This window comes from Rhagoletis zephyria, unplaced genomic scaffold (genome assembly GCF_001687245.7).
Source record: "Rhagoletis zephyria isolate East Lansing unplaced genomic scaffold, Rhagoletis_zephyria_1.1 Rzeph_scaffold_09121, whole genome shotgun sequence".
In the NCBI taxonomy this organism is placed as follows: Eukaryota; Metazoa; Arthropoda; class Insecta; order Diptera; family Tephritidae; genus Rhagoletis; species Rhagoletis zephyria.
In genome coordinates, this window is record NW_016166200.1 from 1 (window position 1) to 10,891 (window position 10,891).

The following is a 10,891-nucleotide window of genomic DNA, read 5'->3' on the forward strand; positions in this document are numbered from 1 at the left end:
GTATACATTTGTCTATATCTATCTCGATTCGTTTTGGCTGTTACAAACAACCGTTATGTGAACAAAATTAATATACCCTTGTGCACAAGTGCGCTCGGGTATAAAAATCTGAAAATCATTCTTGAGAATTTCGTTGCTGACTGTCCTACCAATTTTTGTTTTCATTTATAGTATTTCAGAATTTTTTTATATGAAAAAAATGCGTAGGACAGTAAAAAAAAAAAATTCCCAAAAATCAACGCGGATTTTTAGACATTTGAAATCTACATATTATTGTACTAAAATTTACGTACGCCCAATTCTGGGAATAACAGTATGTACGGTATAGAGTTTTATCAGATTTCGTTTGCGGTATGTCGTATAACGATTGTTCAATTGGTTCGTAAGATATACATGATTAAGTGGAATCACTCTTTTTGTTTAAGCAGAATACGGAAAAACTGAAAATATTCCGAAAACTCATAAACAGAAAAAAAGATAACGCGATTTTCGGAATCAACGAGAAATTGAAAAAATTGGATAGTCCCCTTCCGTAGAACGTTTTTGGTGTAAACTAGTGTAATTAAACTTGTTGTGGATAGCTATTTACAAAAACTATGCTGAGGGGCTGAGAGTTAAAAAATAATTTTCAATTAAGAAGTATCTTTTAATTCAATTGAATAATAAATATCTATCACTCAATTCATCATAGCTGTAGGTAATATAATTCATTATTGGAAACAATTCAGTTAAAATATCTACACAATTTAATCCCGTCTCCTTATGACATAAGTATGTACATAAATACTAATACAGCAATATGAGAAATTTTTTAAGAACTCACACATCCACAATTAAATCCAATTGAGCACTAATAATAATTGGTTTCTCGATTGAACTTAAATGGAATTGAATGCTACGAGGACAGAGCGCATTAAGTGAATTGTGCACCCAATAAATCCATCAGCAAACAAATACAAATATAACAACAACAAAAAAGCACTTAATTTATCCAGACAAAGCGCAGATGAATGCAAAAGATAAATTCGTTATAAGCGGAAGCGAGATTGGATCAACTAACAATACATACATACATACTCGTACATTCGAAAAGTAACAATAAAAATAATGAATGGAGAAATGATGGAAGTTCTAGCGTTGAGTATAGACATACTTATATTTTTAATAACTAAATGGTGGCAAGGATACTACGGGGAAAGGATAACAATTTATAGAAAATTTGAACCTGTGACAGCTAAGCAGAACAAACAAAAAAATTCAAATAAAAATACAGAAAAATAGAAAAAAAATTATGAAAGTAAACAGTAAACCTCGTAAATAAATCAAGCACCGACAATGACATACATACATACATACATAGAATGGCCAGGTTATGGCTTGGATAAGAATAAGTGCAAATCGCAGGTGAACGAAAGAAAAAAAATGTTTTTATAAACACAAAAAAAAAGAAAAAAATTCATAGCGATTTGTAGCGCCATTGTTGTGGAGCATTTTTGTAATAAGTACTACATATACATACATACATACACAAAAGTGGTTGCTGATCAGCAATACCGGGGCTGGATGTGGAGTGTTGAGTTGGCGGCAAACTAGCAACGTTAAAGTATGTACAATGTACTTTTTTTTTTTTCGCGCCAGCTGAGTGGGCGCCAAGTGGGTATCTGGCAAATGAAGCGCCTGGCACATTGCCACATTGACAGGCCATCGACAATGTCATAGCCAACGCCATAGCACTCACACCCAGCCGATGGTAGGTAGAACGTAGAATTTACGAGATGCAGTGGACGATGGTAGGGGTGTTGACGAGCGCACAACAGCATTAGCGTCTGCGAGGAGATTTTCAATTTTCATTTTCAACACTTCATCACCTCGCTTAAATGTTGACGATAATGAGCAGTAACTTTTTTCTTTTGCTTTGCTTATTTGCAATGTTGCTATACATTTTTAAATTCATTTTTATTCAAGATGTTTGTGGAGAATTTGAGAGTCATTCACTCTACTCCTTTTTTCTTGTTATCGCCTTTCGTTGCTAGCACGGGGTTGTGGCATGTACAATGTAACGTTGTTTTGCTTTGTTTACTTTTATTTCTATGTGTTCGCTGACATGCTTTCAGGCGATTGTTGGTTTCGACGGAAACCAGAAAGCTTTATTCTGTAGTTTTTATTTCATTGTTTGTCATTTAGCACGTTTTTAAGCTGCTGCTGCATAACAGATGCCAAATGAAATGTTAAATGATAAATATTGAAAGGTTAAATAGAGCCGGGAGCAGTTAGTGAAATCAAGAGAATTACAAACAAAACAACAGAAGGTAATAAGGGATGTAGGTGATGTAGATGATGTAGCCGTGGGTCGAATAAGTTTCAATGATTCAAAGGTTTTTTTTTTNCAATGATTCAAAGGTTTTTTTTTTTGTTACCACAGAAATACGTATGTATATAGAATCCATGTGTGTTTTGGGTGGAGATGGTAACAGTTTAAATATCTCTCTTTTACGTTGATGGAATACATACATACATACGCCAAACCTACATACCTAAAAGAGGTAACCTTGTCGCCCGCTGGCCATCAGTGCTCGTCGTTCATTTGATTGACTTCAACAACATATGTCTGCATGTCCTTTGCCCGGCATTGTTATGAAAATTATAAAATAAGACCGGTTTATTTAAATGGCTGTGAAATTAAATCAAAATAAATGATCGTAATGTCTACCCAAATTCACTTTACTAAGTCTTTTGTTAAGCTAATATATTTTTTCTATAAAAACAGAAACTCCGTGTGAGATATGTAATAGTAATAGTGTAGCACTTCAATTATACCATGGTTTTATGACAAATGTCATGTATAAGAAGAAATTGAAAATAATTTTTGTTTCTCGGCTGCAAAGTCTATATAAAATCCATTTAGTTAGCGAGTGTTAAATTTTTTAACCACTGGTTATTCCACGTAGAGGATTAAATTGGGCGATACTAATTGTCTTTTTTACCTCCAAATAAATGCAGCAACAAAATATTTACGGTTACAGATTAAGAAAAGTAGTGAGAACAATACTAGGTTGCAGTTAAGAGCTCTCATCTGATATTTTAACATTTTTTTACGTTGCTCGTAATCATTTCAAAATTTGGATTTCAACTCTATTACTCAAACCCTCACAGGCTAACCTAATATTCGCGGCTTGCGTTTTGGTACGCATGCCGTCGAATTTGATTTTTTGCGTCACCCGAAATTGACTTGCATGCGTTTGCATTTGATTTCATTGAGCGAAACGTCAAATCAAAATGTCACGCAGAACAAAAATTGGAAATTGAGTTAGCTTCATACGCACGCCGTTCAATTTCGGTTGATCTCATACAAGTTGCATGTGCATGAGTAATTTTTGACAATAAATTGGCGGCGTGCGTGAATATTGGGTTAGCCTGTCAGTACAAAAAATATTTTAAGTGGCACTCCTTTTGAAAAATATCCGGATCAAAAAGCTTTTGATCAATTTCTTTTGATAACACTGTAGAAACGCTGAACTGACACACACACAAAAACGCCGAGACATGTTATCTTAATTTAGGGTCGAAGATTATGGATCTGTTTTCTAAGATATTTTAATTTTAGGTTTGCATTGTGTATGAAAAAATTCTAATTTTTAAATGGAAAATGTTACTCATACTCCTGTTAACGAACTGCAACCCAAGACAAAGCTTAAAACGTTCAGTGTCAACGTTTTAATTTTAGTCCGCTATTTTTAATTTAAAAAAATTGACCTCAGATTTCTAATCAGCGACCACAAAAACTCCCGAGTGCCGAGCTTCGAACAAATTCAAACATTTTTTTAAAATGTATTGCCATTTTGGATCCTCCATTTTTAATTTTGAAAAACTGACTACAGATTTCTAATTAGCAACCCCATAAACCTCCCGGTGACAAGTTCCAACCCATTACAATGCCTTTATCGGCCAGTATCAATCTTTTAATTTTAGTACTCTCTTTTCGAAAGCGTATCTATTTGCCGACACTGTCATTACGAGAATATTCCCCAATAATACCTGAATAATTACATGTTAAAGCAGCATTTTTAGCTACACTTTAACATGTCAGGAAAATAAAAAATTCAGAAAAAACGAGTAGCGCGAACTACAAATTTTTTTCCAAATAAAAAAATACGGTTCTCTTTTTTTATCACAAATAACAATGTTTTGAGGTAGCGTTCATGAATTTCCAAAAGGAAAAGAAAAATAAAGAAAGGTGAAAGTTAATATCCCACATACTGTTCTGAAAGCTAAAGACATAATGGGATAATAAGCGCAATTTGGGACTCATCAAATTGTAATTTAAGTTCATTGGCCTTTTGCAGTAAGCTCTCTTAGCAATGGTTGATTATTAAAATAAATTTAAAAAAAATTTGTTTTCCCAAAATAAGAGCTCAACGCCGTTATTTGCTTACTCGGTCGTTGACTTCTTTTATAATGATATGATTGTTTTGAAATCAACTTACCGCCAACAATTGTGCTTATGTATTGTGTAATACCATGTTGTCAATGTACCTTGTACATGTCTTCTTTGCTTACCTGAAATTATAAAGACAACGTTTCGTTAATATATTCGCATTTAGGTGATTAAAAATATATTTATATGTAAATGCAAAAATTAAAATGTTAATATTTGAGTTAAATTCTGTGTTGAGTATTTAAATAAGAAATCTGGGTCATAAGAGATACATGGTCTACACGCAATGGGCTTACAACTTTTAAATTTTTTTTTATGTAGCGCAATGTCCTACTTTAGATAATTCGTTATACTGTCTTTCGCGAAAGAAATTTTCGTAGTAGATTGCCATTGCCAACCAATTTTTACAGCCACTGCATAGATCAAACAGCCAGGATTCTGGAGATTATATGTATACTCTATATTATTTCCGCAAACTTAGGACGTTTCTCTTTGATTCATACAAAATGTATTTTAGATACTTTAGAGAGAATACCCCATATATATTTTAAATCTTTGCTACGCATAGCATAGAAGAAATATTTGCGGTTTAAAAAATTTACCACCATCGCGCAACACCTCCAACATATTTAGTTCAAATTCTAAACCAGTGCTGCCGAGATAGTTAAGAAAAATTTCATTTATTTCGTTCTTTAAGCAAAAGTTTAAGTTCTAAGCAGAAAGAGATTTTCATTGGCTTATTTATGCGTCTAAAGAGGATGTGTTCTATTTAAATCGCGTCTTCACTGACATACAAAAGATATAAAATAATTGTTTATGTGTAATTTTAAAAAGTTTCAACCATCTTGCAATACAAGTTTGGCATCTCACCAAGCAAAAATTGTTTAAATCACTGCTCCTTATGTAAATTTCGAGACCAATTCTAATAAACACTCATATCCGAACGACTCTTTTCCTCCAATTTCTAGGCTTTGACTGCCTTCAGAACAATAATTGTGTAAATTTTTGGTAAAAAAAATAAATAGAACATTCAAATTCAAATTGGAATGGTTGCAATTACAATTTAAAATTTTGAGGCTGCCCATTACCATCACATGAGAAAAGACAAGTAGCACAAATGCAAAGGAGACAAGATGTTGGTATGGCGACAGCAACTTTTTCCATTAAAGTTTTTGGCAGCGCTTCGAACTGATGTAAAGAGTATAGAGCGGTCAGCAGGGATAGCCAACGCAAACAAAAAGTTGTGAATAATACTTTTTTAAGGAGAAAGCAGGAAGTGGTTGCAGCAAAGCAAACATTGGAGGAGTATCAAAGCCAAGCATACTAAACTCATGTGGCAAGTAAAACAGCAAAAGAATAAAAAAAATTTCAAAATCAGCAACTTTCACAAAGTATTTACTTACAGCTCTACTACGCAGGGGATGGTAATCAGCGTGCCAAGCCAAAGTGTGGCAAGTATGCGCCAATGTAACGCACAAACAAAAGGCACGCAGATGAACCAAATGCTGAGGGGGAGTATGAACTGTTCGTACGCTGGAAGAAGAAAACAAAGACTTGCTCACATTCAAGGCAAGGACAACAAAGCAGAAAAGCAACAATGGAGAGATAGTGTTGGCAATGACATAGTACCTGGCTCATACATATATCCGCAATCGTTTTTTTCTTTTTGCGCGCTACAAGAGAAAGGATAAAACTTGAGCTCGAAAAATGCGAATCGGTAAATTTTTGGCCACAAATAAACCGCGTCGAATGAGCTAACTTTTCTCGCCTACACATAGTTAGTAGCTTTGATTTTTACCGCTTACAGCTTTTATGCTTTCAACATTGCAGCTTTAAATAAAATTTTACGATTAGTTGACTGCGTTGATAGCCAAAAGTCGCATTAAAGTAGATACTTGTGTGTGGTGAAGTTGAAGAAGGACTAACTAGTTTTTGAGGAGTGGCTGAAAAATGCGTAAAAAGAAATCGGTGACCAAGAAGGACCAACTGACCTGTAAGCTAAGCGCAGGTAACTTGATGCGGCTCAAATCAACTCAACTCAATTCAGTTCAATTCAAAACAACTCAAAGCGCTGTAAGTACGTTACCTTAGTAGCGCAAAATTTGCTGAAAGCTATGTGGATTGTTTAGTTGCTTATCGATTGTGGATCGGATGGCCAGCGAAACGTAAGAAAGTGTAGAAGTTGGTGCGGGGAGGGGGCCTTGTACGAAAAAAATCTATAAAAAAGTGTGAAGGAGGCGGTGAAGATATTGATGCGCAATGAAGGAGTGCCTTCAACTTTATTGAGTTCATCATATCCGGCAGGAGTTGGCTGAAAGCAACAAAACTGCGGTTGACATTTCGGTAAATGTTGTAATGCAATAATGTATCCGAAGGTTACTATTTCCAACGGAAGTATAAAAGGCGAATTACATTAAGCTCTATTGTTGTTGTTTTTGTGCATGTGGTTTGGTATGAGCGAATTTTTTGAAAGACATTTTTATGTATATACCAGGGTTCGGATTTGCCTCATTTTGGCCCCTCGCTCGCTCGTTAGTTTGCTCTGAGTTAGCGCAACTCACGAGGAACACGCGAGGCTGTTTGCAAATGAGCACTCGTTAGGTACGAGCGCACACGATGAGTAGCCAGCGAGCGAGTAAGCAAACGAGGGCGGCGCAAGAGTAGAGCAGCAAGCAAACGAGGGCCTCATTAGCTCTGCCCTCGCGAGAGGGGCGTTGCGAGCGAGGCACTCATTTGCAGCAGCAGATGAGCGAGGCGAGTAAACGAGCGAGGGAAATGAGGAAAGCAGATTAGACAGGCAAACGGGTTGTTTGGTCAGCAAAAATGTATGGGATAAAAATTGCATCAACTAAGAATTTAGAGCAAACGATTGTATGCACACATGTAGATATGTATATACATACATATATACACATATGTATGTATTTATTTGTGTATATATTTTCATGCACAGAAGAATAGATGCGTCCTATTTTTGCCAGTTTTATCTACTAGGTAGGCTCATATGTGCATACATATATATTACTATGTACTTATACGCACGTATTATTCGCAAATAACAATTTGCAAAATGGTAAAATTTGCCGTATAAACGCTGAGTTAACTTTTTATTTGCAAATAACTAAATCACGCAAATAAGTATTGATTAGTGCTACTATTTGCAAATAAGCGCAAGACGCCGCCATTCTTAGGTTTATTTTCTTTTTCGATTATCTTATTGCCTTTTTATAATCAAGACGTTGCCATTTTTAACTTTATTTTCTTTTTCGATTGTCATATTATTGCCTTTTTATAATCAGGCAATATTAAAAAAGAATTTTTCACCATCGAATAAACAGTGAGTTAGGTATTTGCAAATTATTTTTATTTGCAAATAGCTTACGTATAAACGTAGTATATGTAGGTATAGTTTTTTTAATTTTCAATAGCTTATAAAATTTCAACTTATACACTTAGGTCTCTTTTTATGTGGTTCTTTTTTATGCGGATGTGAATTTATGAGGTTTTTCAAACATTTTTTTCGCTGTATCGATTTTGCTTCTTTGAGAGTTTTTATTACTTTTTTTGCAATCAATTTTTCTTACATAATTCATGTATTTTTTATGATATTTTTTGTTTTGGTTAAAATACAGAAGTGAAGAAATAAATTGTTTTTTTTTTTGTTTTTTTGAAGTATCTGAATTTATGCGGGTTTTGAAAATGCTGGAACGCATCTCCTGTTCTTGTATGAAATTAAAGAACTTTTTTATGCGGCTTTCTGAAGAACGCATCTACCGCATAAAAAAGACCTAAGTGTACATGAGAGACAGACCATACAAGTCCAAGCAAGTTTCATACTTTGTAAAAAAATTTGAAAATTTCAACAAAGTTTTAAACTTTTTAATCACATTTATATGTAGAGCAATGCTTGGTGTGTAGTTTTATAGCATAAATATATCATTCTCACTCGAAAAATATCATAATTGTGTTTTTTTAATAATTTTGGAAACATTTCAAGTAGAATGTTCATATTTTTCCCATTTTGGTGCCTATGTCTGCATACATACTAGGTAGCATCCATGGGCGGAGGGTAGGGAAAATCCGGGAAACGCAAACGAGCGAGCATATAAAGCGGGTAAACCAAACGGGGGCGATGTGAAGTAGGTAAAAGCTGAGTGGACAAAGGGGAAAAAACGAGACATCAAAGGCAAACAATTTACTCAGGCAGGCAAACGAAGTAACGCAATGGTAAGTACATATATACGGTGGACGGCTGCTTTGAAATTCAACGCCAACGCAACGCCAAAGTTGTATGTGAACCGGCCTCTATTCTTTGTTTACGCAAATACATATCCATACATACATACATACATGTACATATGTCCTTGAACAACAGGCCACAAATAAATCTTTTCTCCAAGGATTATATTTCATTCAGGTATACAGCATAACTGCTACAAGTAGCAAACTATTTTGGGGTGCTAACAAGTGCTTACTTGTTTTTTGTTTCTGCGGCACAAACGATTATCTATACTATCTTCGTTACTTACTTTTCTCTGTAAAGACAAAATACATGCATATGTACATACATACATAAATACATACATACATACATATCTGTGTTCATATGGAAAAGTAGCTTATGTCGAAAGGCTGGCTTTAGTATAAATCGGCATTCGCAGCATACGATTGCGAATGACTCACTGGCGGTAAGCCGTTGAACAACTTTTAGCAAATAAACGTGGAAGAAATAGTTCCGATACTAGCAAGTCAATATTCTTATTAAGTCTCATCAAAAAATTCCTTGCCGTTTAAAAAATAAAGGGATTGCCGCATTATACTAAAGCCAACCTTTCGACATAAGCTACTTTTCCATACGAACACAGATATATAAATATGCATGTTATGTATGTATATAACTCTAAAAAATATCTCATTCCATAATCTGTGCTTACGTATGTAATAAATTTTATTTGTTGTTTTAAAAGCTGCCCTAATATCGAGCCCTAACCGCCAAAATAACGTAAGCGACATTTTTTTCAAAATTTTCTTTTTGATGCAGAAATATTCCTAGAGCATCTAGGTACATTTCTGCATCAAAAAAAAATTTTGAAAAAAATGTCGCTTACGTTATTTTGGCGGTTAGGGCTCGATATAATATTCACATATTTATATGCATATGTACATATGTACATACAATTATTAACATACTTTCGTACATAATCTATTGACATACATTCCCACATTTTTATGCACAAAAATGCATGTGTTGTATAGTGCACTCACTCCTCGCTCACTCGTCTTACCTAGCAGAGCGAGTATGCAGACAGCTACTCCCCTCGTACTGCGAGTGAGGCAACACACAACAGCCTCGCTCGTTTAATAGGAGCGCGAGGTAACAAGCAGCGCTCGCTCGTTTGGCGAGCGAGGCAAACTTCTCGTGCCTCGCCTCATTGCTGCTACGAGTACGAGATGCGTGCGCCTCGTTGTCTGCGAGGCATTGAGTAGGAGTTTGCTCGCTCGCTCGCTCGAACTCCGAGTTTTTGCCCACCCTGGTATATACCCTTGTTTTTTTTAACCCTTTTTTCTTTCCCTACAGCTTATATCTTTCAGCTATTTAACAAATGAAACTTACACAGTGAGTTTACTTTTCTTGTGGGCTTTATCGAGTATAATAAGAGCTGAAACATGGAATTTGTCAAACACCCACAAAATCTTTACTAATATCTCCCTTTCGGGTATCTTATAACCACTAAGAGTCGAAATCCCGTTTTCTTTACTACATAAAATGTTGCCTTTTCATTGCCCTCTACTCAGTACTACGCACAAGAGAAGGCAAAATATTTCTGTGGTAAAGAAAACGCCATTAGTTGAATACATACACATCGTCGCCTTAAAGTGTAAACCTGCTAACGACCAAAAAACATATTTTACTGTAGAGGCAAAAAACTAAATATATCTTTAACTCTTAGTCTATGGGGCAAATCCTACATATAGTCTGTTAATCGCGCGACGTTCTATGGCCCTAATCCAGAACGAATGAAAAAAATTACGTTTTTATGGTTTTATTGGCGAATTTCTAACTTAGCAGGTTTTAGTTTTTGTATTTTCAAAATTGAAGTGGATTTAGCCGGTTTTTTTTATGAATAAAATTGTTTCTATTTTATTTTTTGTGATTACGAGCTCAATTTAAATGTTAATTAAAATAGTATTCCATAGATAAAAACTATTATATACATACACAAAAATACAACAGATTTATTCTTCCGTTTATTGCAACAAAAATAAGCAGTTCAAAAATATGACAAGTTGGTGGAGTAGTCTCTGCTTGAATGATCGCTATCAAACACACATTAGGCCTTAAAATGACTGCAGTGCTTTCTGGGCCAAGGTAGCTGCCATTAAAAACCGCCAGCTGGCTGGTTAGGGTAGTGAAGAATTTCCTTATCGTTTCGTATTCGAATATCATTTAGTAGA

General features: G+C 35.0%; 1 long non-coding RNA gene across 1 annotated transcript; it reads right to left on the bottom strand.

Annotated features, from left to right (window-relative positions):
* Positions 1-4,977: 4,977 nt before the first annotated feature.
* On the bottom strand, positions 4,978-10,380 carry LOC108375557 (uncharacterized). Its single transcript, XR_001849179.1, has 3 exons — positions 10,299-10,380; positions 9,634-9,638; positions 4,978-4,988 (listed from the first exon to the last, which is right to left on the bottom strand). It is a non-coding gene; the product is annotated as an uncharacterized LOC108375557 (long non-coding RNA).
* Positions 10,381-10,891: the final 511 nt, after the last annotated feature.